At 40.4% G+C, this 12,602-nt stretch overlaps 1 long non-coding RNA gene across 1 annotated transcript in view; it reads right to left on the bottom strand.

Moving 5' to 3' along the window:
• Positions 1-304: 304 nt before the first annotated feature.
• The window catches only part of LOC112545516 (uncharacterized), a 59,095-nt gene continuing 46,797 nt past the window's right edge, over positions 305-12,602 (bottom strand). Inside the window, exons 2-3 of the long non-coding RNA XR_003089005.2 lie at positions 6,297-6,391; positions 305-458 (exon numbers count right to left, since the gene is read on the bottom strand). This is a non-coding gene — a long non-coding RNA (uncharacterized LOC112545516). The remainder of the gene's footprint in view (positions 459-6,296; positions 6,392-12,602) is intronic.

The following is a 12,602-nucleotide window of genomic DNA, read 5'->3' as shown; positions in this document are numbered from 1 at the left end:
AATGAAGGAGGGATAGAGAATTTATACCCTATTTCATAAAGAATTCAGTCTGAATCCTATTTATGTACAGTTAGATACTGTGTTGATGGTTATATTAGATCAAGACATTGGAAGAAAAGAGGGTTGCTTCTATTTTATATACAAGCAGCAGATAGAAGAAGAACATAAAAACATAAGATATTAGCAGGTGGTGCCCACAAAGGGTTTTCATGAACCACTATGATCTATATACTTCTGGTCCAACCTGCCACATCCTGGAAAGCATATTTGTTGTCACATGTGCCATACAACCAGTTCCCTAAATTTCATGTACCAAAGAATACATACAGTTATTGTACTCACCTCCTAGGTCTCTTCCAACTCTATGATTCTAAGGTGAAGTGGTGCGTTATTTCTGAGGAAGCTCATCTCAGATTTGTAAGAAGCTCTGATTCAAACGTCTGTCCAGTTTCGGAATGCTACAGAGATGGAAAACTATATTTTGGCATTAAAACTCTAATATTACTAAGTATCCCCTCTCATCAGTTGAACTCCTTACAAAGATATATAAGTAGCATTATTCCTATTTTATAGATCAGGAGCACAAGTGATTAATCAGCCCCACCCAGGCAGTCAGCTCTGTGCACGGAGCCCTGAGCCTCTGACTGGGCGGGGCTGATTAATCACCTGTGAAGCTGTGCTGCTCGCAGCTTAGAGGGAACACTGGTGGCACCCACTTTGAGGTACCAACCCACCATTTAAGAATCACTGTGATAGATGATGAACTGAAGCTCAGAGAAGTGAAGAGAATATGGCCAAGTCAGAAATAGAACAACAGAAATTGAACTCATGACACTTCTTCTCCCCTCTGTACGATATGAGCAGTGCCCATTGACAACAGTCCTCTGGTGGGAAGGGAGACCCACTGATCTTATTTCTGGTCCTAAGTCTTGTCTGTTGGACCACGCTACTCTCTGTGCTGTCTCTACCCTATTGTGTGAGTATATGTTAGAACTCTTGGGCTCAGACTTGAATCTTACTAGAATGTGGCAAGACATGGCTGCCCTGTTTCACTTATGAGCAATTGGTATCTCAGTTATAGCCACCATAGCATGTAAAGCATAGCATAGAAATCACCATAGCATAGAAATCACCCTCAGAACATGGTATGATTTCTCAATTAAGTTGTCAGTCTTAAACAAGCTCCAAGTATTTTCCCCCCACAGATATCGCTATTATGGAGTGAATCTCTGCTCTGAAAATAATTAACATCACAGCCTTTCTGGTTTCCACTGTGTCTATTTGACTCTAAACATTCCAAGTGTTTTCATGCATGTTAATAAAGTGAAAACCAACAACTGCCACACCTTTACCTAAGTTCAGTTTGTGGTTTTAATGCTTGCATAATGGGTGTGAAACTTAGTGTGTATAATTCCGTTTTAGATAGAAAGTAGCTCTTCTATACTCATTGGAGCTTCCTTGACACACAAGACCAATTCTCTGCATTTATTTAAGCACATAGCTAGACTAACAGGCCTGCATGAAAAATGCTAAACATAGTTCACATCTGGTCCAAAAACCACAATCAATTTATTGCTGTATCTGAAACATTTTCAGCGTCTGTCATATAATATATTTTCACACGTTTCTAACAAGACATTTTCTTGGATGTAAAATAGACAGGTATATCTGTCAATTCAATTTCATGCAAATGAAAAAGAAGAATTTTTGGCATGCATTATTATACTGTCTTTGGAGCAGAGTAACTATCATGTGAAGAGGGTATCCGTTAAGGATGCCAAAAGTTCAGTAATTTCTTCCAAACTTACTGACTACACAGCAGATTTTTTTTACCTTCCTTTTTCCATTTTGATATCATTCATTATTAAATGTATTTGAAAAAGGTGCACACAACATTGTTACAAAGCCCATCCTTCTCCCATTACTGGCAATTGTTTGTGCAGTATGTTAAAATGGAATCTCTTAGTCACCATGGTCTTTCAACCAGGACTTTATTCAAAGTTTTATTAAAAATTAAAAGGCAATAGAAATCCCATTAAAATTTCTTAAAAGATCCACATTTTCACCCCAATCTCTCCTGGGCATTTCCACAGAGAACCACAGCTGTATCAAATAGCTTAAAAGTTCTGCAACCCAATGAACAGGCATGCCAGCTTGCCCCTATATTGGCCCCAGTACAATCATTTACCACCTCATTTTTGGCTACATTAACTGCCTCTAAGCACTTTCTCATTTGAAAACCCAGAGGTTGCTGTAAGTGTGCTGCATCAGCACTCCAAATCAGGAGCACTTCCCCACCCCACCTGTGCTCATATCGGATCATAGAAGCTGTTATCTTTCTGAAGGGATAAATGAAAGGCAGTCAGATGGATTGGGTGAGAACCCTATCCAGGTAACATTCTGCATTTTGACTGTCCTCTCCATGTTAATGTGAAAATTAAGACAAGGAATTGCCAGGACATAATGGAGTTTATGCTTTGGAAGCATCCCAGCTCTAGCTATAAAGGACTTTTGAAAAACACAGAAAATTAGCTGGTACTAGTTAACAATGACCCACCATGGGAAGAAGGTCTTGAAATGGTTCAACACCTGTTCTTATCAAATTAATATCCACAAGAATTAATGAAGGATGAAAGTTAAACCCTTTCATAGACAAAGTACCAAACTGTACAGACCTGAATAAGGAAAAACTCACTGAACTTCAGTAGGATTTTTGCCTGAGTAGTAACTTCAGGATTTGGCTTTTCAGGCTATCCTAGATGCTGCCAGTGAGACAGCTCAAACTGTGATATAATTATATCACAGTGCAGTGTAAACTCACATTGCCCAGAATGGCTTTTTAATAATAAGGCCTCAGAAGTGGTTTCACATCTCTTGATATTTTTGGTTAGTTGAATTAAACTGTTATTATTTGTATAGTACCAACAGCATGCTGGTTCTGTACAGTCAGGTATGAAGACTTGGACCTTGCCCCAGAGTGCTTACAGAATTTAAACAGAAATAGACAAATAGAGTATCCTGTATTGGAAAGTGAAAAAAAAAACTATCAGTGAGTCTGGGCGATGAAGTAGAACACATGTCTTGTTACTTCCAGGATCTTTGTTTTATTTGTTATCAGTCATCTGTTAAAATAATAATTCTCTGGAAAGGGAAAATTTGGTTTGAAAAAGTCTGTTAAAAAAGGTGAGTTTCAAGCAGGGCACTTGGGAGGAATGGGGAAGGCATACATGGAAGGAAACAGGAGGACAAAATGAATGCAGTTACGCTGAGCTGCCTAGGCCAGGATCAAAATGGAGGAAAGGCCAAGATTAAAGGCATGTATCTGAACTCTTACTGGTTTCACTTGATTGACTTTAAAATAATTATTTTTGATGAATGCCAAAATGTGTGGATTTGGAATCAGGTCATTGTTATGGACAAGGAGCAATTTACTGGAGTTTACTGTAAAACTGTTTCTGTGCAGGGGAGAAATCAGGGTACAAGTGTAAGATTAAAGGAAGGTATGGAACCACATTAAGGCCTGATTCTTCTCACACTTTCTCTGTTTTGCAAGAATGGCAAGCCAGTGACAATGACTGCAGTGGAACTGTGCCAGATTTACGCAAGTGAGAGGAGAATGATGGTCAAAGCCTTGAGTGCACATATATGTGCACACGCGAGGTTGAGAGACTCTCACGATTTTGCATGCTGATGCCGGGCTTTGAAAGGTGCCCTGGGGTTTTTGAATGAGAAAGTGCTTAGAAGCAGTTTATGTAGCCAAAAACAAGGTGGTAAATGATTGTAGTGGGGTCAATATAGGGGCAAGTTGGCATGCCTATTTATTGGGCTGCAGCACTCACAAGCTATTTGATAGAGCTGTGGTTGTCCCTGAGGATGCCCAGGAGAGGAATGAATGAAAAAACATCAAGCTTTAAAGAAATGCTAATTTGATTTCAAGTGCATTTTAATTTTCAATAAAATTTTTAATGAAGTTCTGTATAAAAGTCTGTGATGCTTTAATTTTTCCTCGTACTAACTGACGTATGTAAGTAATATAAACACAGTGTGTTCTAACAACATTTGGGATAACTTTGGCACATTCTGTTATTCTCAGTTTGGTTTTCCTACAGTATTAATTAATGCCTTCATAAGCAAAGTCTCTCAACATATTTTACAAAAGTTTTGTCTCTTGGTAAAAAACAAACCTATTTCCAGTGAATTAGCTATAGGAGGTATGTTACCTCCTTTGAATAATTTTAACATTTGACTGCTGAACAATGTACCCAGCGGTGTGGAGCAATACCAATAAATGTATGGCACTCCCCCATTTATTAAGTTCTTTACCTTAAAATGGTGATTCCTATGTGCCTCCAAAGAACCCTGCTGCATTCTACTATCATAGGGTATGTCTACACTACCCTCCTAGTTCGAACTAGGAGGGTAATGTAGGCATACCGCACTTGCAAATGAAGCCCGGGATTTGAATTTCCTGGGCTTCATTTGCATAAGCGGGGAGCCACCATTTTTAAATCCCCGCTGGTTCGAACCCCATGTAGCGCGGCTACATGGGGCTCGAACTAGGTAGTTCGGACTAGGTTCCTATTCCGAACTACCGGTACACCTCGTGGAACATTTAAAAATGGCGGATCCCCGCTTATGCAAATGAAGCCCGGGAAATTCAAATCCCGGGCTTCATTTGCAAGTGCGGTATGCCTACATTACCCTCCTAGTTCGAACTAGGAGGGTAGTGTAGACATACCCATAGAGCCTATAGTAGAACATGGGAGTAAAGGAACTAAGGAGTCAGCATCAGTATGACTGATACACACTGATAAAAGAGGAATTCCTTTATGGTAGAAATTAGGTTAGCAACATACCCTAGTAACTTTCATGCTTTAAGACAGGGCATGCTCAGCTTTGTGTTTTTGAAGGACTTTAAGGTTCCCATTCACTAGTGAGCTTTTAAAAGAAAGGCACAGTGACTTCCAAGTCCACGTTATTCAAGAAAGTGCAGAATTAATGGGTTACAGAAAGTCACCTGTGGAATGAACAGATTTTATCTGTCTGAAAACACTGTAATATGTGTTACAAAGATTTATAACTTCCCTAAAAGTTAGAAAGTTTGGCTTTCTTCATCTTCTGAGAAAGCTAACCTATAGGAGAAAGCAAAACCATGCGGAAATGGGAACACTCACATCTATTTACACATCTGCAGCCTTTTGGGACATCTGACATTCAATAAGAAAATTCTCACGTTTTTCCTCCCCCTTAAGCCATAAATAGTTAAGACAAGGTCCTCACCTGTCTTAAATTTTGTCAGTGCACTATAAATAGGTCACAAACAGTCAGGAACTAACTTCAAAGACTGTCAATGGCATGGACTGCAGCTGTATTGAACAGGATGGCGGAGGAGCAGGTGAAGAGGTCAGTACATTGTCCATACGTAATCCTGGGATGTGTAGATTCAGATTGCATGGAGAATAAAATATTGGCAAGTGGTTTAATGACCTGTTATGATTTAAAGAACAAGTTCGAGCATTTCACATGAAGCAAACGTGCTTTGCGAGTCCATATCAGATTAGAAGTTGTATAATATTGTTATGCTACAAGCATAAACCAAACACCTTACAGTCAGCAAGACTCTAGAAAACATGCCCATTCCTTTGGTTCACCCTGGTCATTACCCATGAACTTGCAGCAGCAGCAAATCAAACCAACAAGGTTTTAGGCTGCTAAGTATTCCAAATAAACTGGGTTGATCTATTTTCCCTTAGATTCCATGTGTGCACTTTATAAAAGGCTATTATTCTATAAATTGTAAAAATTATTGTTCAGCACAGATACATCAGCTGTTCAGCCTCCAGTATCTGTCCTGGGTACAGTTATCAGCAATGAGAAGTCAGTGTTGGTCAACAGTTTACATACTGTGTTGTAGAAAGTACCAGAACTAGTATCTCCTCTAAGTTTGAGGAGATAATGATGTCACTTTTGTTTTATTGAGGTTCAGAGTTAGTCCTAGGTGTTTGTAAGCTTCAGAGAAGCACAGTCACCTGCATACTAGAGTTTGGTTATTGTTGCCGATATTATTTTAGTTCAGGAATGGAGGAGGTGAGAAAGGTTGAAGAGCTTGCCATCAGTCCAATACTGAATGTCAATGCCCTGTAGTAGATGGTCTTGGAGTACTGTTTTCATAGCTGCTGAGAAAAGGGTGGGAACCAATACCCAGCCTTGTTTGCTATCCAAACTGATGTAAAAGGGCTCAAAGGTAGAGCCATGCACAGAACAGAGGCAGTCATCTGGTCGTGGAGGAGTCTTACCTTGGGCAGCCGAACTTTGACATGATTTTCCACAGAGCCTCATGGTTGACACAGTCAAAGGCTTTGGTCAGATCGATAAAGGTCATGTACAGCTCCTGGAATAGTGATAGAGATGCAGCCGTGTTATAAAACAGTCATCAGGCTCTCTCACTGAGAGAAAACTGTTTGCCATTTTAACCAGACTGACCATTCTCTCAATGATCTTAAAACATGCATATTGCTTCAAAGAGATTTTAACTCCAGACTTCAAAGAGAAGCCTCAGAACTGTCATTCATGCTTAAATTTGACACTTTACATATGGGTGAGATAATTAGCATCTTTGTTAAGACCCATTACAAAGATAGCTTCCCCAATTATCACCTTTAATGTCATTACCTCACAGACACTAACCTTCCCCCCTTACCCCGCCTCTGTTCTAAAATCTGATTTGTCAATTTTATATGTGTTCACTTTTTTTTTTTTAATTGTATCACTTTGGTAAATATGGTCGTGCCAATTTTCTTCCACAATTTGATCTGAGGAAGTGGGTCTGGCCCACGAAAGCTCATCACCTAATAAACCATCTTGTTAGTCTTTAAAGTACTGCATAGTCCTGTCTTTTGTTTCATGTACAGCTCCTGGTTTCCTTGGTAATTTTCCAGGATCTGCTTTGGCTTGGTGATGGTCTGAAACCACATGGGGACTCTGGAAGTGCTTCCTCTACCAGAGGGAGTGGGTGATTCAATAAGATTCTAGAAAGAGCCTTCCCAATGATGGACAGAAGGGCAATGGCTCAATAGTTGCCACAATCAACCTTGTCTCCCTTTTTGCGAATAAGTCAGCAGGGATTTCTTTGGTGCACAAGATTTTAGAGGGAGCAGCAAATAAAGCTCGTTAATCAGTGTTTCTCTCCACAGACACACTTTCAGTACTTCAGATGGTATGCTACCAGGATCTGGTGCTTTATTGTTTTTCATTTGTTTAATTGCTTTGAAGACCTCCTCAGATGTCAGTGAGTTGGCAAGAATTTCCCAGATTGGGTGCTGAGAGATGGTATTGATGGTGTCATCAGTCATAGTTGTTTCTCAATTTAGAAGCTTTTGGTAGCGTTCCTTCCAGAGCTCTTTGATGGACTATCTTTAAGAAGGGTACTGCTATCTTTGGATCTTACAGGTGTGAGGTCATATGAGCTTTATGCACAGGGTCTTTATCTCACAACAACAACAACAAAAGTTCCACATATCATGTCTGTTAGCGAATGTTTGGATTTCTTTTGCTTTGTCCTCCCACCATTTGATTTTGATTCATTAGATCTTCCTTTGAACTGCAGCTTTGAGCTGATGGAAAAAGCTCTGTTTCTGACTGGATAGTGGTTGTTTTTGCCATTCAAAGAAAGCTTTTCTCTTCTAGTCCAAAAAGGGCTATAACCTCAATGTTGCTGTTGTCAAACCAGCCCTGATAGTGGTAGGTAGCAAGGCTAATGGATTCCCCACAAGCTTTCTGGATGGTCTGTTTTAGGGCTTTCCAGTCTTCTTTGACACTTGTGTTGTCATTTCTAGGGGTGCATATGGTCCGTTTTTCACTGAGGAGTGTTTGGAAGTTCACTAGGTGCACTGAAGATTGAAGGCTTTAGATGCTATATTGCTGTCTTTGTGATTTGGATTGCTTTTTATACTTCTGGGCAATCCTGATGGTCATGACTGACCTCATCTGATGGTAGTCAGTGCAGTAATCATCAGTTCCTCTCCTGAGATGGGTGATTTGAACATTTCTTAGATCCTGTGTTCTTACAGTGACATAGTCTAGGAGGTGCCACTGTTTTGAGCAAGGCCGTTGCTAAGTTTTTTTGTACCTGTTGCTTTTTCTGAAGAGTGTGTTTGTGATCACAAGGTCATGCTCTGTACATTTGCTGAGTAGAAGGATGCCTTTGGCATTGATCTTGTCTACTCCTTCATTCCCAGTGGTGCTATTCCATATGTAAGAATCTTGGCTAACTTTTGCATTAAAGTCTCCTAAAAGGATTATCTTACCTGTTTTTTAAATGGATGATAAAATTTTGTCAAGGACAGTGTAAGCAGTCCTATTTAGTGGTCAGAGCAGTGGTGCTCAGACCTACGGATCATATCAAGATTTGGGAGCCTGGAACAGGAGCCAAGTCAGAGAAAGTCAGGCAACAACCCAAGGGTCAGAACCAGAGTCAGGAGCCAGCAGTAAAACACAGAAACAGGGAAGGCAGCTGAGCAGGAGCCAGGAACAAGGCATGGATCTGCAACAAGATGGGAAGGTAGGGCTCCGGAGTCAGGCATGAACTGTATCTGTCGACAAAGCCTCTGTCGAAAAAAGCCTGTAGTCTAGACATACCCATAGTGACTGGACTCTTCTCTTGCTCTTCATGTATTTACCATGTCAAATTTGCTGTCCAGGGGCCGTGTAAGGAAGGCTGAAAGGCAGCTTCCAGATCTATAGGTGTCACATGACTAAACAAAGAACCTTTATCTTCGAGATGGGAAATCTGACACTGTTCTCCAGCAGTAACTTCACTACAACCCTTTTAAGAGTCCACAGCAAACTGCACTATAGCCAGGCCCCTCAAACCATTAATGCAGACGTTGAACAGACTTTTCTGACTTCAATATTAGTGTGGCTGGTAAACAATCAATGAAATTAAAATCGCAGCCCAGAAAATACCCCGTGTGTGGATTAATGCTACAGATACATAAGATGAGCTCATGAAAAGATATAGCAGGAACATCTCAAAACACCCAGAAATTAAATATCTTTAAGGGAAAAAAAGACTTCAGATCTGATTCTGATCTCACCCTGCTGTAACTCAGGAGTCACTCCACTTACTCCAGTGGTACAAGTGAAATCAGTGTCTGACCCTTCATTTTAAGGGAAGAATTATTTTTCTCCCTTCTTTCCAACTTGAAGCAGTGCATCAGGCATCCAGCTGGCTGCAGTCTATAAAAAAGGATTTCTTTACACAAAACCAACCCTTCTCTCCTTGAAATCCCCTTCCCTGCAGTAAAACACTTTAAAAAAAAGTGTGCACAGTATTTTTGTTGGGGTTTGCCCAGTTGTCCCAGACATAATATAGACTGTCTCCTAGTCCAAGAGCAACTCAAATGGTCACTGCAAAGTCAGTAAATTCAGACACTTATTGCACAGAGTAATGAGAGGAGTATCTTGTGAAACAAGAGAGAAGTCTTTTATCTTCTCATATTCAAATCACCTGCTGTGGATAAAGAATTAGTGAGTAAATAACCACATGTCATCGGTTTGGAATCTGAAGATACCTCTTTCTGAAAGTTACTATATTTAGGCTTCCTACAGTTTTCAGCCCAGTCTGCACCTTTCCAGAAAACTGAGCAATTCCCAAAAGTTTTATACATCTGTAAGTTTTGTTACATGTGCCACTCCTGGAAACGTTCCTCATCATCTTGGCTCAGATGTGTGCTAGAGATGGGCTGACTCACAGATGTCTTGATCTAAATCCAGATGCCATCAAAGTAGAATTTGAGATTTACACCTCCCCTCTCCTTACACACGTCATTAGTTTTCATAGAAATGAAATCACTTAGACTGAAGCTAAATTTGGTCCTTTCTGTTTAAATTGGTCCTTTTCTGATAATAGCCTTCGGACCATATCCTGTTGCCCTAAATAAATACGTCAGGTGCATATTTGGGTGGTAAGTGAGCCAAAAAATGGAGCATAAACCTCGCCTCTTTTATTTACTCTTTACCCATAGGTTTTCTATTTGCCTGTGTGTAGATGGCAGCCATAATTTGTTCCTTTGTGCTGAATTTGAGACTTCACCCTCATTTGTACACATGGAGATCTTCATGACAAATTTAGTATTTTAACTGCCTATCAAAAGTAAAACCCTATTATAAGGGTTAATACTATTCTTCATACAACAGTATCTGAAATAACAACAAAGGGAATGCAGAAGTGACTGGACAAATAAACTCTCCTTAGAAGGGGTTGTTTGATATATGTTCTCTTTTAAGTTTGTTACATTGCAAACCTATCCCCATGTAACCATCTTCTTGTTCCCACTCTTGATCAGAATACGCAGTAAACATTAATCTTGAGTGCAGATATTTCTTGATCAATTACAATAATTTTGTATTATTTAAACAGCAACAAACATTACATAAATTCCTAAGCCTTCATTATAAGGTAACCATCCTGATGAGAGGTCTTTTTTTGCACTGCATCTTAATTTTGTACATGTATTCATGCTGTTGTGAAGTTCTAGTTTAATTTACCTCTCTAAAACTATTGAACACAGGTATAAACAATATAATCATTAGACAAAATAGACAGAATTTAAATATAAATAGTACACAAATGTTTAAAATGCATTTTTCTTGTATTTGTAAAATAAGTAACACTGGTTATAGCAGAGGCTGGGGGATTGTGAACAGCCTCGCAAGATATCATGGTTTTCCCAGGAAAGACAAGATAATGGGTCAAATTATTTATCTATGGACCATCCCTTATCCCCATAGATGTCCAGATCTGGTCTCTTTGGCTATGTCTACACTGCAGCGCTATTTTGGGATACCAGAGGTATTCTGTGTCTTAAGAGCAAGCCCGTTATATCAAAATATAATGGGCTCGCTATTCCAATGTCCTGTAAACCTCATTGCATGAGGGATAAGGGACGTTTCGGAATAGTGCCTTATTTTTAAGTAAGGGTGCTGTGTAGATGCATCTTTTGTGTACATCTACACAGCTCCATTATTTTGGAATAACTGACATTATTTAAAAATAAGAAAGTGCGTGACATAATGTCGACATAATGTCCAGCCGGACGACTTCTCACTCCAACTCCTGTAACCCTCATTTTACAAGGATTAAGGGAAGTGAGAGGAAGAGTGCTCCATTTCGAAATAAGTGCTGTGTAGATGCACCCAATTTCAAAATAAGCTATTGCGTAATAAGCTACGCAATTGACGTAGCTCAAGTTGCGTAGCTTATTTCAAGTTTAGCCCTGCTTTGTAGACATACCCTTTCTGAAAGAAATGCTTCCAAGTTCTCAAATGCGCACATGTGCTGCATCCAAGTAGTCCTGATACAGTATCAAAAATGAGACTAGGGAGAGGGTTTGGAGAGCAAACCTGCCCCATGGGAATGGCAACTCCTGTCCCCCCAGGGATTGCAGCATAAAGCTGTCCAGCCCTGCAATCACTTTGGGCAGCAGCAGCTCCATTCTGTCCTGGGCAGCTGGGGGAGCTGGTAGGTAGGTAGATTTGGTTGAGGGGAGGCTGAGGCTCCTTGAGCCGTAGCCACCTACTGCCTAAGAGTAGTTAGTCATGGGGCTCCTGTTATTATACCACAGTTGCATTTATTTTCACACCAGCCCTATGGAGGTAGGAATATATGACAAGCCCGTTACAGATAGAGACCTGAGATCCAGAGAGAGTATGTGACTTAATCACACAGGAAGGCTTTGGGAGAGTCAGACACTGAACCAGAGTCTCCTAAGCCCCAGGTTACACCTTACCACCCTGGCCTGCACCAGTAAGTAAAGTACTAGTTCAGGCTGTGACCATCTCCCATCGTGGTTACTACAGCTGCCTCCCTGCTGGCATCCCTGGTAGCCTTCAGCTTTCCCTACACATTTCCCCAAAGCTGGCAGCTATAAGCACTTTCTGTGTCAATCTAACCATATTGCCTACCCTCTTTGATTTCTTCTTCTGGCTTCCCATTAAATAAAGTGCCTTTGGCATTTTTTGTCCAGCTGATCTTTTGTATCTACCCTACTCTGCTCCTGATACTAACATTGGCACCTTGTTCATTTCCCCCTCCTGCTTCTGTCTCTAGCTGATTCTCATGCTGCTTCCTGTGCATAAAGTGATCGCCTTGTCCATGTTCACCAACCACCACCCCTTCCCTTCAAATCTCTCCTTAAAACTAAATACTTCCATTATCCCCACAAATGCCCCTTTCATGATGACCAGCAATTATTCAGTTTTTAAAACATACCATTAGTCCCTCTTTGGGATTTCCTAACACACCCCGTTTGCTGTGTCTGTCTTTATGGGTAAGCTCCTGCCAACAACTGAAAGTAGGTTTTTATTACTGTAAGCTGTCTTATTATCCCCAGGGCCAAGATAATGAGGAATTGTCTCATTGGACTCTTGCTTAAGACTAATCATAATCTTGGCACTCGATCACAAGGACTGCATTCTATCCTATTCTATTCTCTATCTTATTCCGTCACAAGGACTGCATAGCCACAGGTGGGTCTGTGTGGGTGTAGGGGAGCCTGCACTACCCTGCTTTGGCAATAAATGGTGATGTCTGCCTTGTCTAA

This window comes from Pelodiscus sinensis, chromosome 1 (genome assembly GCF_049634645.1).
Source record: "Pelodiscus sinensis isolate JC-2024 chromosome 1, ASM4963464v1, whole genome shotgun sequence".
NCBI lineage: Eukaryota > Metazoa > Chordata > Testudines > Trionychidae > Pelodiscus > Pelodiscus sinensis.
Note: the sequence above shows the minus strand (reverse complement) of the source record. Positions and strands in the feature narration are given on the sequence as shown.